Source organism: Schistocerca americana, chromosome 7, assembly GCF_021461395.2.
Source record: "Schistocerca americana isolate TAMUIC-IGC-003095 chromosome 7, iqSchAmer2.1, whole genome shotgun sequence".
NCBI classification, from domain to species: Eukaryota; Metazoa; Arthropoda; class Insecta; order Orthoptera; family Acrididae; genus Schistocerca; species Schistocerca americana.
In genome coordinates this window covers 44256077-44274071 of record NC_060125.1, presented here as the reverse complement: position 1 = coordinate 44274071, position 17995 = coordinate 44256077, and the positions used below count along the sequence as shown (strand labels likewise).

Sequence of the window (17995 nt, the reverse complement as noted above, 5' to 3'; positions counted from 1 at the left end):
ATACAGTATTTATGCGACCTGCGACCCTCTATGGAAGATCCTTTTGACTACAGCTTATTTCCTGCTGCCACAAATGAGCTACAATCCTATTCAATGAAAAATTGTCTCCGAAAGGCATCAAATCTACTTGAAATGATACGTGGCTATCAGCACCATTATTCAACACACATGCTCGACTGTGCGCAGACGCCTGTGGCGTAGCTCTTGGGTCCTGAGTCAGACGCAGTAGTTCCAAGAAAACTCTCCTGATCGGCACTGTGCCGAAAATTTCGCTACACAACCCCTTTGTCTTGCTTGAGCTTCAGGTAGACGCCGGTTTGCAGCCAGGAAGCGCACAGCAGCAACTTTCAACTAGTTTTGTAGTACTCAAACAACACAGTAAAACAGCATGCATCTTTTGCAGAACTGGAAAAACTCGACCGTGACAGGATTCGAACCTGCAATCTTCGGATCCGAAGTCCGACGCCTTATCCATTAGGCCACATGGTCACTGGCGCAATATGCTTCCCCACACACACCTCATTTTCGCCATTTGTACGCTTGCCGGAATGAATTTCCCATCTTTGACGCAATTCTCCATCTCCAATTTCAGTACTAAAAAGGCGACGCTACTTCTTGCTGTGTCCCATCGCAAGTTACATTCAAGCCCTTATGACGCTGATCAAACAAGAGGTTGCAAATCAGCTTCAATCGCTTACTGCCATCTCAGTCGGTTGCAGAAGGTACCTCACCCTATGTCATACAATGGCGAGTTGCCGCTATTACCAAAGCGGCGGCGGCGCCGACGACGACGACAACCGCGAGGGTCTCTACCAGGGGTAGAAAATACATCACAAGAACTAAGTATTTCACGTCGGCATTCTCCGGAGACTGCCAAAAGCAGCAGTTTCTGGTGCCTACTTTAATAGCACCATTCGCACTATTCATTTGCGAGAGCACTTCTTTAATACCGCACCCATTCATAATTTTTTTTATCCTTGACCGCTTTTTTCGAAAGGGCTACGGTAGAAGGGGCTTTTACAAAATTCATTTGCCCCCTGTGAGGATCGAACTCACGACCTCTGGTTTACTAGACCAGCGCTCTGCCACTGAGCTAAGGAGGCGCCGCCTAGCGCAATTTTCGGGTACTGTATTCTTGTGGACTAGTGAATCGGAGCCCTTCAGCTGGAAACGCACCGCATTAGCGACCATTATTTGTATTTAGTTAGCACAGCTGCTGCTTTCTTACACATCTCACACGATATCGATGTACGCCTAAAACTTCAAAACAACACATTTAATTCATTTCAGAGTTACTTTCAGCTTCAAAAACCATTCCTCTGATATTCATACGAAGCTAGGCATCGTCGTAACCCGTTACGTTCATTACGCAAGGCTCACGAGAGGGGCGCAGGTTGCATCCGCGTAGACACAAAATTTGGCGCCGCCCAGCGTGGGGCTCGAACCCACGACCCTGAGATTAAGAGTCTCACGCTCTACCGACTGAGCTAGCCGGGCTCCACACAACGCGTTACGAGCCATACAGTATTTACGCGACCTGCGACCCTCTATGGACGAGCCTTTTGACTACAGCTTATTTCCTGCTGCCACAAATGAGCTACAATCCTATTCAATGAAAAATTGTCTCCGAAAGGCATCAAATCTACTTGAAATGATACGTGGCTATCAGCACCATTATTCAACACACATGCTCGACTGTGCGCAGACGCCTGTGGCGTAGCTCTTGGGTCCTGAGTCAGACGCAGTAGTTCCAAGAAAACTCTCCTGATCGGCACTGTGCCGAAAATTTCGCTACACAACCCCTTTGTCTTGCTTGAGCTTCAGGTAGACGCCGGTTTGCAGCCAGGAAGCGCACAGCAGCAACTTTCAACTAGTTTTGTAGTACTCAAACAACACAGTAAAACAGCATGCATCTTTTGCAGAACTGGAAAAACTCGACCGTGACAGGATTCGAACCTGCAATCTTCGGATCCGAAGTCCGACGCCTTATCCATTTTTTTTTTTTTTTTTTTTTTTTTTTTTTTTAGGGCCTCCCTTCTCCCCTTACAGCCCTCCTTGCGCTCTCCATGAATGCCTTCCTTGGCGAGCTTCTTCAGCTATATTCAAATGAAATCAAAGTCTCCAGATTCACTGGCATCGTACAACAGTACACAAAAGGAAATCAATTTCTTCGGGATTACAAGGAGCTCATTGCTTCGTCTTCTTTGGAATATAAGTGCCAACGAAAATTAGAAATCTTTCTCAAATCCAAGAAGAGAGAAAAAAAAAAAAAAAAATAAAAGGATGTCTCTTCCCTCAAAAAAAAAAAAAAAAAAAAAAAAAAAACAAATAATGAGGAATAAGAAAGAAAAGAAAACTTCAGGTTCTTCAAGCGCCATAGGCGAAATGATAACGAAAATAGTAGTCACTGTTGACTTGTACCTGGGAACTTCACCATGGAAATGGTGACAGGAATCGCGGATATACTTTAGAATCACCCAATTCCCTGTTTCTCAAACAGGATTGTTAACATATTGCCAAAATCCCTCTTAATGTGTGGGAACTGGTTTCTTCGCCAATATGCCGTTGCCATATAAGCAGTAAAGGCAGTAATATTGTCTTCTCCGTGTTGGGTCATGACGTAATTGACAAAATGTCCCAGCATCCACATAACAGCATTGTTTTTCGTTTTGGGGTAAAACTGTGTATCAGGCCACAGGAGGATATCAGTCGTATAAAGACTTTCAGTGCTACGTGTGAGCAGCGCCAATCGTTTCCGCACCCAATGCCAGTTGAACTGATGCCCGCAGCAAGTAAACCTGTGCCTCAGAGTGTCTACTAATCCACATTTGAGGCAGTTGTCAGTAGCACTTAAGCCAATGCGGTTGAGTTTTTCGTTGGTTGGAATAAGATTGTGGACAACTTTATACCAGGCGGAAAGCACATCGGAAGAATGAATTTTGAGAGTAATATTGGTCCACACTGCCGTCCAGACGATTCTTGGGTAGTGCAGTTCAATTGTATTTGGAGCTTCGTACTTCTGCCACTGAGCAATTAAGAACACTGTCGTTAGACAAGGGCTCGTGGAAACACTGTCACCTAAGTAACTCATTTCGAGGTAATAAACACCGACATGTTGCAATTGAAAGTTTAGTTTCCCGATGTCAATTGGCGGTTCCATACATTTTGGGCGAACAATGCGAAACAGCTTCGATGTGATAGTATGGGGCATCGTGGTAATTATCGCAGTTGTTCGTTTTATATAGAGTGCCGTCGCCTTTCGACGGATATCATTGAGTTGCAGGCCCCCAGCTTGCACTGACTTAGACAGTGTGGTATAGGTTAACTTAAAAATATGACCGAGCCACACAAACCTGCTGGACAAACGCATGATCTTATGGGCTTGCATTTTGGGAAGAGGGAACACCTGAGCGACATAATAAGCTTTACAGAGTATGTATGTATTCAAAATCCTGATCTTCTGGAGGATATTTGTCGATCGCCAAGTGTTTTCCACTATAGCTCCCTGTATTCGATTTGCAGTAAGTTTCCAGTTTTTAGCTGCCATACGTAAAGGACACCTATCGATGATGATTCCCAGAGCAACATGTTGTTCGACGATCTGTGCCCACGGTATAGCAAGAGATTCGAAGCCCCGTAAGCTTAGAACCTTACATTTACCCTCACTGAGTTTCGCTCCAGACGCAGCGCTGTAATTATCAATCTCAGCCCGCAATTGGCCCACTTCAGACGCATGACGTAGGATAACAGCAACATCATCGGCGTAAGCCCTCACAGTAAGATTGCTCCCTAAGACAGAAAGGCCAGTTAATGTGATACACAATCTCTTCAGAAATGGCTCGAGCGACAAAACAAAGAGCGACATCGACAAAGGACTGCCTTGCGGTACACCTCGTCGTATACCAACAGCTTGTGTCAGCTGACCGTTAACGGTGATCCTAGCAGTAATGCCTGTTATCATATGCCGAATGACTGCCACAGCTCGTTCTTCGAGTCCAATTCGTTGCAGGATGCGTTCTAAATAGTGATGACTAACGCGGTCAAAAGCTTTGCAAAAGTCAAGAAAAAGGAAAGCACATTTGATGTTGGTTACGGCCGCTACTGAAATAACGTCTCTGTACTCCGCAACCGGAGTCATAATGGATCTCCCTGGAAGGCAAGACTGATGTGAATGAATAACTTTCCCAAGGATGGGGGTCATTCTGCTATTAATCGCTCGGGCAATCGTTTTATAATCAAAGTTCAATAATGTGATTGGACGGAGATTATCAACTCGCTTGTGACCAGTTCTCTTCGGGACTAAAACAATTCTACCCACCTTGAACTCGGCAGGAAGAGGACCACCACTCATGACTTCATTAACAATTTCAGTAAAAGTACCACCAAGGACATTCCAGAATTTGATATAAAATTCCTTGGGCAAACCATCAGGACCAGGCGATTTAAAGGAAGGCGACTTGGAGATCAAGGCTAAAACTTCCTCGGGAGTGAAAGCCGATAAAAAGTCGACATTGTCAGCAGGAGTAATCGCCCTATCAAAAACATTGACCACTGCACTGACAGCAGGTTCATTGACAATTTCACTGGAATACAGTCGTTGGAAATGTTGGTGAATTTCACTAATAATGGCCGCTTGAGTAGAGAGTAATTCCCCATTATCCCTTTCCAAAACATCAATGAAAGCCCTGCGGCGGCGCGAGAAATGCTTAAATAAATGGTACATAGATGTCATTTCGTCGGCTAAAACAGATTTAGGTTTGGATTTAACTTTCAGACCTTCCAATTGTTGACGCTTCAAGCTGACAAGTTTAGCCTTGACACGTTGAATTGATGGAAAGTTAGTGTTGGTCGCAGTGGATGAATCATACAGTTGTCGCAGCACAGTGTAGTAAAACTCAAAGGTCCTCTTGAAGGCGCGTGCTTTCTGAGCACTATAATAAATGAGACTTTTCCGAAGCTTTGGTTTCGCAACAGTGGTCCACCACAACGCTTTAGTCGGATAAAAAGTGATGGAACGCAAACAAGTTTCCCACACATGCCTGATAACGTCAAATAACTCAGCGTCCGCCAGATGCGACATGTTTAACATCCACGGGGAACGAAATAATTTGGTAGGCTGTCGATTTAAGTGAACCGTTGCCGTAAAAGCGCAATGGTCGGTAAAACTAGCCGGGATTACGTCAACCGCTAGGAGTCTGTCACTGATACAGTCCGATAGATAAATTCTATCCAGACGGCTGCATGAAGTAACGGTGAAAAAAGTGAATTTAACTAAAGTAGGATACTTCAGTTCCCAAGCATCTTTCAGCTTAATATTCTTAACGAGCTCGTGCAGTTCTTTACAGTAGTTAAAATTAGGGGACTGATCGTTTTTACGTAGAACACAGTTGAAGTCACCTCCTATTATCAGGTTTTGAGGACTGCTCCTCAACAGATACGTAACATCCTCCTTATAAAAACGTGACCGTTCGAATTTGTTGCTGTTGCCTGATGGGGCATATAAATTAACAAGGGTTACATCAAAAATTTTACAGCTCACTCCTCGACCGGAATCTAAAAACTCGATCTCCCCAACTGGAATGCCTTCCCGTAATAAAAGTGCGGTACCTGTACTTTCCTCAGGAGCAACGTTTGATATGGTTTTAAAACCAGAGATGAAGAGATTTAAAACAGTAACTTCCTGCAACAACACAATATCAGCGTCAGATTCGTATAGAAACTGCTGTAGGGCCGCAATTTTGAGATCAGATCGAATCTTATTTATGTTCAGGGAGACGAATTTGTACGCTTGTGCCATTATTACAGTGAGGTACGTAAAGGGTCACTAAACAACACTGGTCGCATTACAAGGGCATAGAGACTTCGGAATGGTCTGCATTGTCGGGAGGATCACGAACAGTCACTTGTGTGTCGTTGGGTTTGTTTTTCTTCCGTACTGCGTTGACGTTCGGTTGAACTTTGGTCCTACTACGTGCTCTGCTAGGGAACACATCGGCAGATGGAGGTGTGGGAGGGTCCTGAGTGACTTCGCAATCCATAACGTGCTGTGACGCCTCAACCATCTGATCTGCGGAAAGAACTGACTCAGAAGGTGGACAAGTTTGTTTGTTGTCACTAGCACGAACTTCGGGTTTGTTTGTAGACGGACTTTGACTTCCTTCAGTTTGTACACAAGTACTGCCTGCCTCGTTATGCTTATCGGAAGCACGCGCTTGTTGTGATTCGGCCTGTGGTGACGTCGCGACTTCAGGCGGCGGGCTCGGCTGTTGTGGTGCCAAAGCTGCCTGTACGTCACTCGGAATGACGTCAACAGCCGCAGCGTCGACAGCTGCGTGCGACGGTTCAGAAAAACTTGAGTCAGTAACCGTAACCGGCATCTCTTTTGGGACGTCGAGTTCTAATTCCTGGAGAGCCTCGTCCGGACTATCATCATCACACGTTCTTCGCCGTTTGTGGCTCAGCAGCTGCATGTCAGATTTGGAGGCAGGCGTATCTGTAACCGGTTGTGAAGGAAAGGGTGGAAAGTCGGCAACAGGCAAACCAGGCTCCGGGGGCAATATTTCACTATCACGAGGGCGGTCGATGTCCGTGATTGGTGCCTCCCTAACAAGATCAGCCAATGTCAACTTTTTACGCTGTTCCAAAGTACTTTTGAGAACAAATACACGTTTAGGGCAGTTCGTACGCAAGTGACCAGTTTCATTACAAATAAAGCATGTGCCTGGTTGCCCACTGTACGTGACATGAACTTTATACCCACAAACAATAAGATGGGAGGGGATATCCTGCTTGACGTGCATTTCGACTGACCGGACGCCACTAAAACACTGTAACCGATGTTGACTAGACCAACGTTCGTTACGGATTTGCTTGACCTCCCCATATTTCGTCAAAATCTCACGTAAATAACAGTTTTCAACTTCCGGCGGCAGGTTGTACACACGGACATTTTTGTATTCTACATCAGCATTGGATATGAGAACAGTACTCACCGAGGCGTCACGATGACGGAACTCAGCTCTGCTACCATGTTTTAACAGAATCCTCTCCAGTAACACAGGGTTTAACAACTTGACGAAGAAACAGTAGAGATCGGTGTCGTAATAGGCAGTATGAACCTGGTCAGACGTAATACCAATGACATCCACTATGAAATCGTGAACTTCCATGGAACTCGGTTGAACATGACGTGTAGACTTGTCAAATTCGAAACACAGAGTACATTTCCTTGGGAACAACCTGGACGACATATCCACTTATTAAACGGTCGAGACCGCTAACACAAAACGTCACAAAACACTAAAAGTGAACTGACGGAAGCACAATACAGCAAATCTAGCAAACAACGTAAACAAAGAAAGTAGTCACGGCTTGCACACGCTATTGCGGAGCGAAGGCACAACACGTGCGACCTGCACGGCGTCGCAAGCGGAACTGTCGACCATTAGGCCACACGGTCACTGGCGCAATATGCTTCCCCACACACACCTCATTTTCGCCATTTGTACGCTTGCCGGAATGAATTTCCCATCTTTGACGCAATTCTCCATCTCCAATTTCAGTACTAAAAAGGCGACGCTACTTCTTGCTGTGTCCCATCGCAAGTTACATTCAAGCCCTTATGACGCTGATCAAACAAGAGGTTGCAAATCAGCTTCAATCGCTTACTGCCATCTCAGTCGGTTGCAGAAGGTACCTCACCCTATGTCATACAATGGCGAGTTGCCGCTATTACCAAAGCGGCGGCGGCGCCGACGTCGACGACAACCGCGAGGGTCTCTACCAGGGGTAGAAAATACATCACAAGAACTAAGTATTTCACGTCGGCATTCTCCGGAGACTGCCAAAAGCAGCAGTTTCTGGTGCCTACTTTAATAGCACCATTCGCACTATTCATTTGCGAGAGCACTTCTTTAATACCGCACCCATTCATAATTTTTTTTATCCTTGACCGCTTTTTTCGAAAGGGCTACGGTAGAAGGGGCTTTTACAAAATTCATTTGCCCCCTGTGAGGATCGAACTCACGACCTCTGGTTTACTAGACCAGCGCTCTGCCACTGAGCTAAGGAGGCGCCGCCTAGCGCAATTTTCGGGTACTGTATTCTTGTGGACTAGTGAATCGGAGCCCTTCAGCTGGAAACGCACCGCATTAGCGACCATTATTTGTATTTAGTTAGCACAGCTGCTGCTTTCTTACACATCTCACACGATATCGATGTACGCCTAAAACTTCAAAACAACACATTTAATTCATTTCAGAGTTACTTTCAGCTTCAAAAACCATTCCTCTGATATTCATACGAAGCTAGGCATCGTCGTAACCCGTTACGTTCATTACGCAAGGCTCACGAGAGGGGCGCAGGTTGCATCCGCGTAGACACAAAATTTGGCGCCGCCCAGCGTGGGGCTCGAACCCACGACCCTGAGATTAAGAGTCTCATGCTCTACCGACTGAGCTAGCCGGGCTCCACACAACGCGTTACGAGCCATACAGTATTTATGCGACCTGCGACCCTCTATGGAAGATCCTTTTGACTACAGCTTATTTCCTGCTGCCACAAATGAGCTACAATCCTATTCAATGAAAAATTGTCTCCGAAAGGCATCAAATCTACTTGAAATGATACGTGGCTATCAGCACCATTATTCAACACACATGCTCGACTGTGCGCAGACGCCTGTGGCGTAGCTCTTGGGTCCTGAGTCAGACGCAGTAGTTCCAAGAAAACTCTCCTGATCGGCACTGTGCCGAAAATTTCGCTACACAACCCCTTTGTCTTGCTTGAGCTTCAGGTAGACGCCGGTTTGCAGCCAGGAAGCGCACAGCAGCAACTTTCAACTAGTTTTGTAGTACTCAAACAACACAGTAAAACAGCATGCATCTTTTGCAGAACTGGAAAAACTCGACCGTGACAGGATTCGAACCTGCAATCTTCGGATCCGAAGTCCGACGCCTTATCCATTAGGCCACACGGTCACTGGCGCAATATGCTTCCCCACACACACCTCATTTTCGCCATTTGTACGCTTGCCGGAATGAATTTCCCATCTTTGACGCAATTCTCCATCTCCAATTTCAGTACTAAAAAGGCGACGCTACTTCTTGCTGTGTCCCATCGCAAGTTACATTCAAGCCCTTATGACGCTGATCAAACAAGAGGTTGCAAATCAGCTTCAATCGCTTACTGCCATCTCAGTCGGTTGCAGAAGGTACCTCACCCTATGTCATACAATGGCGAGTTGCCGCTATTACCAAAGCGGCGGCGGCGCCGACGACGACGACAACCGCGAGGGTCTCTACCAGGGGTAGAAAATACATCACAAGAACTAAGTATTTCACGTCGGCATTCTCCGGAGACTGCCAAAAGCAGCAGTTTCTGGTGCCTACTTTAATAGCACCATTCGCACTATTCATTTGCGAGAGCACTTCTTTAATACCGCACCCATTCATAATTTTTTTTATCCTTGACCGCTTTTTTCGAAAGGGCTACGGTAGAAGGGGCTTTTACAAAATTCATTTGCCCCCTGTGAGGATCGAACTCACAACCTCTGGTTTACTAGACCAGCGCTCTGCCACTGAGCTAAGGAGGCGCCGCCTAGCGCAATTTTCGGGTACTGTATTCTTGTGGACTAGTGAATCGGAGCCCTTCAGCTGGAAACGCACCGCATTAGCGACCATTATTTGTATTTAGTTAGCACAGCTGCTGCTTTCTTACACATCTCACACGATATCGATGTACGCCTAAAACTTCAAAACAACACATTTAATTCATTTCAGAGTTACTTTCAGCTTCAAAAACCATTCCTCTGATATTCATACGAAGCTAGGCATCGTCGTAACCCGTTACGTTCATTACGCAAGGCTCACGAGAGGGGCGCAGGTTGCATCCGCGTAGACACAAAATTTGGCGCCGCCCAGCGTGGGGCTCGAACCCACGACCCTGAGATTAAGAGTCTCATGCTCTACCGACTGAGCTAGCCGGGCTCCACACAACGCGTTACGAGCCATACAGTATTTATGCGACCTGCGACCCTCTATGGAAGATCCTTTTGACTACAGCTTATTTCCTGCTGCCACAAATGAGCTACAATCCTATTCAATGAAAAATTGTCTCCGAAAGGCATCAAATCTACTTGAAATGATACGTGGCTATCAGCACCATTATTCAACACACATGCTCGACTGTGCGCAGACGCCTGTGGCGTAGCTCTTGGGTCCTGAGTCAGACGCAGTAGTTCCAAGAAAACTCTCCTGATCGGCACTGTGCCGAAAATTTCGCTACACAACCCCTTTGTCTTGCTTGAGCTTCAGGTAGACGCCGGTTTGCAGCCAGGAAGCGCACAGCAGCAACTTTCAACTAGTTTTGTAGTACTCAAACAACACAGTAAAACAGCATGCATCTTTTGCAGAACTGGAAAAACTCGACCGTGACAGGATTCGAACCTGCAATCTTCGGATCCGAAGTCCGACGCCTTATCCATTAGGCCACACGGTCACTGGCGCAATATGCTTCCCCACACACACCTCATTTTCGCCATTTGTACGCTTGCCGGAATGAATTTCCCATCTTTGACGCAATTCTCCATCTCCAATTTCAGTACTAAAAAGGCGACGCTACTTCTTGCTGTGTCCCATCGCAAGTTACATTCAAGCCCTTATGACGCTGATCAAACAAGAGGTTGCAAATCAGCTTCAATCGCTTACTGCCATCTCAGTCGGTTGCAGAAGGTACCTCACCCTATGTCATACAATGGCGAGTTGCCGCTATTACCAAAGCGGCGGCGGCGCCGACGTCGACGACAACCGCGAGGGTCTCTACCAGGGGTAGAAAATACATCACAAGAACTAAGTATTTCACGTCGGCATTCTCCGGAGACTGCCAAAAGCAGCAGTTTCTGGTGCCTACTTTAATAGCACCATTCGCACTATTCATTTGCGAGAGCACTTCTTTAATACCGCACCCATTCATAATTTTTTTTATCCTTGACCGCTTTTTTCGAAAGGGCTACGGTAGAAGGGGCTTTTACAAAATTCATTTGCCCCCTGTGAGGATCGAACTCACGACCTCTGGTTTACTAGACCAGCGCTCTGCCACTGAGCTAAGGAGGCGCCGCCTAGCGCAATTTTCGGGTACTGTATTCTTGTGGACTAGTGAATCGGAGCCCTTCAGCTGGAAACGCACCGCATTAGCGACCATTATTTGTATTTAGTTAGCACAGCTGCTGCTTTCTTACACATCTCACACGATATCGATGTACGCCTAAAACTTCAAAACAACACATTTAATTCATTTCAGAGTTACTTTCAGCTTCAAAAACCATTCCTCTGATATTCATACGAAGCTAGGCATCGTCGTAACCCGTTACGTTCATTACGCAAGGCTCACGAGAGAGGCGCAGGTTGCATCCGCGTAGACACAAAATTTGGCGCCGCCCAGCGTGGGGCTCGAACCCACGACCCTGAGATTAAGAGTCTCATGCTCTACCGACTGAGCTAGCCGGGCTCCACACAACGCGTTACGAGCCATACAGTATTTACGCGACCTGCGACCCTCTATGGAAGAGCCTTTTGACTACAGCTTATTTCCTGCTGCCACAAATGAGCTACAATCCTATTCAATGAAAAATTGTCTCCGAAAGGCATCAAATCTACTTGAAATGATACGTGGCTATCAGCACCATTATTCAACACACATGCTCGACTGTGCGCAGACGCCTGTGGCGTAGCTCTTGGGTCCTGAGTCAGACGCAGTAGTTCCAAGAAAACTCTCCTGATCGGCACTGTGCCGAAAATTTCGCTACACAACCCCTTTGTCTTGCTTGAGCTTCAGGTAGACACCGGTTTGCAGCCAGGAAGCGCACAGCAGCAACTTTCAACTAGTTTTGTAGTACTCAAACAACACAGTAAAACAGCATGCATCTTTTGCAGAACTGGAAAAACTCGACCGTGACAGGATTCGAACCTGCAATCTTCGGATCCGAAGTCCGACGCCTTATCCATTAGGCCACACGGTCACTGGCGCAATATGCTTCCCCACACACACCTCATTTTCGCCATTTGTACGCTTGCCGGAATGAATTTCCCATCTTTGACGCAATTCTCCATCTCCAATTTCAGTACTAAAAAGGCGACGCTACTTCTTGCTGTGTCCCATCGCAAGTTACATTCAAGCCCTTATGACGCTGATCAAACAAGAGGTTGCAAATCAGCTTCAATCGCTTACTGCCATCTCAGTCGGTTGCAGAAGGTACCTCACCCTATGTCATACAATGGCGAGTTGCCGCTATTACCAAAGCGGCGGCGGCGCCGACGTCGACGACACCCGCGAGGGTCTCTACCAGGGGTAGAAAATACATCACAAGAACTAAGTATTTCACGTCGGCATTCTCCGGAGACTGCCAAAAGCAGCAGTTTCTGGTGCCTACTTTAATAGCACCATTCGCACTATTCATTTGCGAGAGCACTTCTTTAATACCGCACCCATTCATAATTTTTTTTATCCTTGACCGCTTTTTTCGAAAGGGCTACGGTAGAAGGGGCTTTTACAAAATTCATTTGCCCCCTGTGAGGATCGAACTCACGACCTCTGGTTTACTAGACCAGCGCTCTGCCACTGAGCTAAGGAGGCGCCGCCTAGCGCAATTTTCGGGTACTGTATTCTTGTGGACTAGTGAATCGGAGCCCTTCAGCTGGAAACGCACCGCATTAGCGACCATTATTTGTATTTAGTTAGCACAGCTGCTGCTTTCTTACACATCTCACACGATATCGATGTACGCCTAAAACTTCAAAACAACACATTTAATTCATTTCAGAGTTACTTTCAGCTTCAGAAACCATTCCTCTGATATTCATACGAAGCTAGGCATCGTCGTAACCCGTTACGTTCATTACGCAAGGCTCACGAGAGGGGCGCAGGTTGCATCCGCGTAGACACAAAATTTGGCGCCGCCCAGCGTGGGGCTCGAACCCACGACCCTGAGATTAAGAGTCTCATGCTCTACCGACTGAGCTAGCCGGGCTCCACACAACGCGTTACGAGCCATACAGTATTTATGCGACCTGCGACCCTCTATGGAAGATCCTTTTGACTACAGCTTATTTCCTGCTGCCACAAATGAGCTACAATCCTATTCAATGAAAAATTGTCTCCGAAAGGCATCAAATCTACTTGAAATGATACGTGGCTATCAGCACCATTATTCAACACACATGCTCGACTGTGCGCAGACGCCTGTGGCGTAGCTCTTGGGTCCTGAGTCAGACGCAGTAGTTCCAAGAAAACTCTCCTGATCGGCACTGTGCCGAAAATTTCGCTACACAACCCCTTTGTCTTGCTTGAGCTTCAGGTAGACGCCGGTTTGCAGCCAGGAAGCGCACAGCAGCAACTTTCAACTAGTTTTGTAGTACTCAAACAACACAGTAAAACAGCATGCATCTTTTGCAGAACTGGAAAAACTCGACCGTGACAGGATTCGAACCTGCAGTCTTCGGATCCGAAGTCCGACGCCTTATCCATTAGGCCACACGGTCACTGGCGCAATATGCTTCCCCACACACACCTCATTTTCGCCATTTGTACGCTTGCCGGAATGAATTTCCCGTCTTTGACGCAATTCTCCATCTCCAATTTCAGTACTAAAAAGGCGACGCTACTTCTTGCTGTGTCCCATCGCAAGTTACATTCAAGCCCTTATGACGCTGATCAAACAAGAGGTTGCAAATCAGCTTCAATCGCTTACTGCCATCTCAGTCGGTTGCAGAAGGTACCTCACCCTATGTCATACAATGGCGAGTTGCCGCTATTACCAAAGCGGCGGCGGCGCCGACGACGACGACAACCGCGAGGGTCTCTACCAGGGGTAGAAAATACATCACAAGAACTAAGTATTTCACGTCGGCATTCTCCGGAGACTGCCAAAACCAGCAGTTTCTGGTGCCTACTTTAATAGCACCATTCGCACTATTCATTTGCGAGAGCACTTCTTTAATACCGCACCCATTCATAATTTTTTTTATCCTTGACCGCTTTTTTCGAAAGGGCTACGGTAGAAGGGGCTTTTACAAAATTCATTTGCCCCCTGTGAGGATCGAACTCACGACCTCTGGTTTACTAGACCAGCGCTCTGCCACTGAGCTAAGGAGGCGCCGCCTAGCGCAATTTTCGGGTACTGTATTCTTGTGGACTAGTGAATCGGAGCCCTTCAGCTGGAAACGCACCGCATTAGCGACCATTATTTGTATTTAGTTAGCACAGCTGCTGCTTTCTTACACATCTCACACGATATCGATGTACGCCTAAAACTTCAAAACAACACATTTAATTCATTTCAGAGTTACTTTCAGCTTCAAAAACCATTCCTCTGATATTCATACGAAGCTAGGCATCGTCGTAACCCGTTACGTTCATTACGCAAGGCTCACGAGAGAGGCGCAGGTTGCATCCGCGTAGACACAAAATTTGGCGCCGCCCAGCGTGGGGCTCGAACCCACGACCCTGAGATTAAGAGTCTCATGCTCTACCGACTGAGCTAGCCGGGCTCCACACAACGCGTTACGAGCCATACAGTATTTACGCGACCTGCGACCCTCTATGGAAGAGCCTTTTGACTACAGCTTATTTCCTGCTGCCACAAATGAGCTACAATCCTATTCAATGAAAAATTGTCTCCGAAAGGCATCAAATCTACTTGAAATGATACGTGGCTATCAGCACCATTATTCAACACACATGCTCGACTGTGCGCAGACGCCTGTGGCGTAGCTCTTGGGTCCTGAGTCAGACGCAGTAGTTCCAAGAAAACTCTCCTGATCGGCACTGTGCCGAAAATTTCGCTACACAACCCCTTTGTCTTGCTTGAGCTTCAGGTAGACGCCGGTTTGCAGCCAGGAAGCGCACAGCAGCAACTTTCAACTAGTTTTGTAGTACTCAAACAACACAGTAAAACAGCATGCATCTTTTGCAGAACTGGAAAAACTCGACCGTGACAGGATTCGAACCTGCAATCTTCGGATCCGAAGTCCGACGCCTTATCCATTAGGCCACACGGTCACTGGCGCAATATGCTTCCCCACACACACCTCATTTTCGCCATTTGTACGCTTGCCGGAATGAATTTCCCATCTTTGACGCAATTCTCCATCTCCAATTTCAGTACTAAAAAGGCGACGCTACTTCTTGCTGTGTCCCATCGCAAGTTACATTCAAGCCCTTATGACGCTGATCAAACAAGAGGTTGCAAATCAGCTTCAATCGCTTACTGCCATCTCAGTCGGTTGCAGAAGGTACCTCACCCTATGTCATACAATGGCGAGTTGCCGCTATTACCAAAGCGGCGGCGGCGCCGACGTCGACGACAACCGCGAGGGTCTCTACCAGGGGTAGAAAATACATCACAAGAACTAAGTATTTCACGTCGGCATTCTCCGGAGACTGCCAAAAGCAGCAGTTTCTGGTGCCTACTTTAATAGCACCATTCGCACTATTCATTTGCGAGAGCACTTCTTTAATACCGCACCCATTCATAATTTTTTTTATCCTTGACCGCTTTTTTCGAAAGGGCTACGGTAGAAGGGGCTTTTACAAAATTCATTTGCCCCCTGTGAGGATCGAACTCACGACCTCTGGTTTACTAGACCAGCGCTCTGCCACTGAGCTAAGGAGGCGCCGCCTAGCGCAATTTTCGGGTACTGTATTCTTGTGGACTAGTGAATCGGAGCCCTTCAGCTGGAAACGCACCGCATTAGCGACCATTATTTGTATTTAGTTAGCACAGCTGCTGCTTTCTTACACATCTCACACGATATCGATGTACGCCTAAAACTTCAAAACAACACATTTAATTCATTTCAGAGTTACTTTCAGCTTCAGAAACCATTCCTCTGATATTCATACGAAGCTAGGCATCGTCGTAACCCGTTACGTTCATTACGCAAGGCTCACGAGAGGGGCGCAGGTTGCATCCGCGTAGACACAAAATTTGGCGCCGCCCAGCGTGGGGCTCGAACCCACGACCCTGAGATTAAGAGTCTCATGCTCTACCGACTGAGCTAGCCGGGCTCCACACAACGCGTTACGAGCCATACAGTATTTATGCGACCTGCGACCCTCTATGGAAGATCCTTTTGACTACAGCTTATTTCCTGCTGCCACAAATGAGCTACAATCCTATTCAATGAAAAATTGTCTCCGAAAGGCATCAAATCTACTTGAAATGATACGTGGCTATCAGCACCATTATTCAACACACATGCTCGACTGTGCGCAGACGCCTGTGGCGTAGCTCTTGGGTCCTGAGTCAGACGCAGTAGTTCCAAGAAAACTCTCCTGATCGGCACTGTGCCGAAAATTTCGCTACACAACCCCTTTGTCTTGCTTGAGCTTCAGGTAGACGCCGGTTTGCAGCCAGGAAGCGCACAGCAGCAACTTTCAACTAGTTTTGTAGTACTCAAACAACACAGTAAAACAGCATGCATCTTTTGCAGAACTGGAAAAACTCGACCGTGACAGGATTCGAACCTGCAGTCTTCGGATCCGAAGTCCGACGCCTTATCCATTAGGCCACACGGTCACTGGCGCAATATGCTTCCCCACACACACCTCATTTTCGCCATTTGTACGCTTGCCGGAATGAATTTCCCGTCTTTGACGCAATTCTCCATCTCCAATTTCAGTACTAAAAAGGCGACGCTACTTCTTGCTGTGTCCCATCGCAAGTTACATTCAAGCCCTTATGACGCTGATCAAACAAGAGGTTGCAAATCAGCTTCAATCGCTTACTGCCATCTCAGTCGGTTGCAGAAGGTACCTCACCCTATGTCATACAATGGCGAGTTGCCGCTATTACCAAAGCGGCGGCGGCGCCGACGACGACGACAACCGCGAGGGTCTCTACCAGGGGTAGAAAATACATCACAAGAACTAAGTATTTCACGTCGGCATTCTCCGGAGACTGCCAAAACCAGCAGTTTCTGGTGCCTACTTTAATAGCACCATTCGCACTATTCATTTGCGAGAGCACTTCTTTAATACCGCACCCATTCATAATTTTTTTTATCCTTGACCGCTTTTTTCGAAAGGGCTACGGTAGAAGGGGCTTTTACAAAATTCATTTGCCCCCTGTGAGGATCGAACTCACGACCTCTGGTTTACTAGACCAGCGCTCTGCCACTGAGCTAAGGAGGCGCCGCCTAGCGCAATTTTCGGGTACTGTATTCTTGTGGACTAGTGAATCGGAGCCCTTCAGCTGGAAACGCACCGCATTAGCGACCATTATTTGTATTTAGTTAGCACAGCTGCTGCTTTCTTACACATCTCACACGATATCGATGTACGCCTAAAACTTCAAAACAACACATTTAATTCATTTCAGAGTTACTTTCAGCTTCAAAAACCATTCCTCTGATATTCATACGAAGCTAGGCATCGTCGTAACCCGTTACGTTCATTACGCAAGGCTCACGAGAGAGGCGCAGGTTGCATCCGCGTAGACACAAAATTTGGCGCCGCCCAGCGTGGGGCTCGAACCCACGACCCTGAGATTAAGAGTCTCATGCTCTACCGACTGAGCTAGCCGGGCTCCACACAACGCGTTACGAGCCATACAGTATTTACGCGACCTGCGACCCTCTATGGAAGAGCCTTTTGACTACAGCTTATTTCCTGCTGCCACAAATGAGCTACAATCCTATTCAATGAAAAATTGTCTCCGAAAGGCATCAAATCTACTTGAAATGATACGTGGCTATCAGCACCATTATTCAACACACATGCTCGACTGTGCGCAGACGCCTGTGGCGTAGCTCTTGGGTCCTGAGTCAGACGCAGTAGTTCCAAGAAAACTCTCCTGATCGGCACTGTGCCGAAAATTTCGCTACACAACCCCTTTGTCTTGCTTGAGCTTCAGGTAGACGCCGGTTTGCAGCCAGGAAGCGCACAGCAGCAACTTTCAACTAGTTTTGTAGTACTCAAACAACACAGTAAAACAGCATGC

General features: G+C 46.9%; 23 non-coding genes across 23 annotated transcripts; all 23 read right to left on the bottom strand.

The window, feature by feature from the left end:
- Positions 1 to 416: 416 nt before the first annotated feature.
- Positions 417 to 489, bottom strand: Trnar-ucg. The gene has a single exon. It is a non-coding gene; the product is annotated as a tRNA-Arg (tRNA).
- A 542-nt stretch (positions 490 to 1031) lies between these two features.
- On the bottom strand, positions 1032 to 1103 carry Trnat-agu. Its single transcript has one exon. It is a non-coding gene; the product is annotated as a tRNA-Thr (tRNA).
- A 321-nt stretch (positions 1104 to 1424) lies between these two features.
- Trnak-cuu lies at positions 1425 to 1497 on the bottom strand. The gene has a single exon. It is a non-coding gene; the product is annotated as a tRNA-Lys (tRNA).
- Positions 1498 to 8001: 6504 nt separating this feature from the next.
- Trnat-agu lies at positions 8002 to 8073 on the bottom strand. The gene has a single exon. It is a non-coding gene; the product is annotated as a tRNA-Thr (tRNA).
- A 321-nt stretch (positions 8074 to 8394) lies between these two features.
- On the bottom strand, positions 8395 to 8467 carry Trnak-cuu. The gene has a single exon. It is a non-coding gene; the product is annotated as a tRNA-Lys (tRNA).
- Positions 8468 to 8905: 438 nt separating this feature from the next.
- On the bottom strand, positions 8906 to 8978 carry Trnar-ucg. Its single transcript has one exon. It is a non-coding gene; the product is annotated as a tRNA-Arg (tRNA).
- A 542-nt stretch (positions 8979 to 9520) lies between these two features.
- On the bottom strand, positions 9521 to 9592 carry Trnat-agu. The gene has a single exon. It is a non-coding gene; the product is annotated as a tRNA-Thr (tRNA).
- Positions 9593 to 9913: 321 nt separating this feature from the next.
- Trnak-cuu lies at positions 9914 to 9986 on the bottom strand. The gene has a single exon. It is a non-coding gene; the product is annotated as a tRNA-Lys (tRNA).
- Positions 9987 to 10424: 438 nt separating this feature from the next.
- On the bottom strand, positions 10425 to 10497 carry Trnar-ucg. The gene has a single exon. It is a non-coding gene; the product is annotated as a tRNA-Arg (tRNA).
- A 542-nt stretch (positions 10498 to 11039) lies between these two features.
- On the bottom strand, positions 11040 to 11111 carry Trnat-agu. The gene has a single exon. It is a non-coding gene; the product is annotated as a tRNA-Thr (tRNA).
- A 321-nt stretch (positions 11112 to 11432) lies between these two features.
- Trnak-cuu lies at positions 11433 to 11505 on the bottom strand. Its single transcript has one exon. It is a non-coding gene; the product is annotated as a tRNA-Lys (tRNA).
- Positions 11506 to 11943: 438 nt separating this feature from the next.
- On the bottom strand, positions 11944 to 12016 carry Trnar-ucg. The gene has a single exon. It is a non-coding gene; the product is annotated as a tRNA-Arg (tRNA).
- A 542-nt stretch (positions 12017 to 12558) lies between these two features.
- Positions 12559 to 12630, bottom strand: Trnat-agu. The gene has a single exon. It is a non-coding gene; the product is annotated as a tRNA-Thr (tRNA).
- Positions 12631 to 12951: 321 nt separating this feature from the next.
- On the bottom strand, positions 12952 to 13024 carry Trnak-cuu. The gene has a single exon. It is a non-coding gene; the product is annotated as a tRNA-Lys (tRNA).
- A 438-nt stretch (positions 13025 to 13462) lies between these two features.
- Trnar-ucg lies at positions 13463 to 13535 on the bottom strand. Its single transcript has one exon. It is a non-coding gene; the product is annotated as a tRNA-Arg (tRNA).
- A 542-nt stretch (positions 13536 to 14077) lies between these two features.
- On the bottom strand, positions 14078 to 14149 carry Trnat-agu. The gene has a single exon. It is a non-coding gene; the product is annotated as a tRNA-Thr (tRNA).
- Positions 14150 to 14470: 321 nt separating this feature from the next.
- Trnak-cuu lies at positions 14471 to 14543 on the bottom strand. Its single transcript has one exon. It is a non-coding gene; the product is annotated as a tRNA-Lys (tRNA).
- Positions 14544 to 14981: 438 nt separating this feature from the next.
- On the bottom strand, positions 14982 to 15054 carry Trnar-ucg. Its single transcript has one exon. It is a non-coding gene; the product is annotated as a tRNA-Arg (tRNA).
- A 542-nt stretch (positions 15055 to 15596) lies between these two features.
- On the bottom strand, positions 15597 to 15668 carry Trnat-agu. Its single transcript has one exon. It is a non-coding gene; the product is annotated as a tRNA-Thr (tRNA).
- Positions 15669 to 15989: 321 nt separating this feature from the next.
- On the bottom strand, positions 15990 to 16062 carry Trnak-cuu. Its single transcript has one exon. It is a non-coding gene; the product is annotated as a tRNA-Lys (tRNA).
- A 438-nt stretch (positions 16063 to 16500) lies between these two features.
- Trnar-ucg lies at positions 16501 to 16573 on the bottom strand. Its single transcript has one exon. It is a non-coding gene; the product is annotated as a tRNA-Arg (tRNA).
- Positions 16574 to 17115: 542 nt separating this feature from the next.
- On the bottom strand, positions 17116 to 17187 carry Trnat-agu. The gene has a single exon. It is a non-coding gene; the product is annotated as a tRNA-Thr (tRNA).
- A 321-nt stretch (positions 17188 to 17508) lies between these two features.
- Positions 17509 to 17581, bottom strand: Trnak-cuu. Its single transcript has one exon. It is a non-coding gene; the product is annotated as a tRNA-Lys (tRNA).
- Between the last annotated feature and the right edge of the window lie 414 nt (positions 17582 to 17995).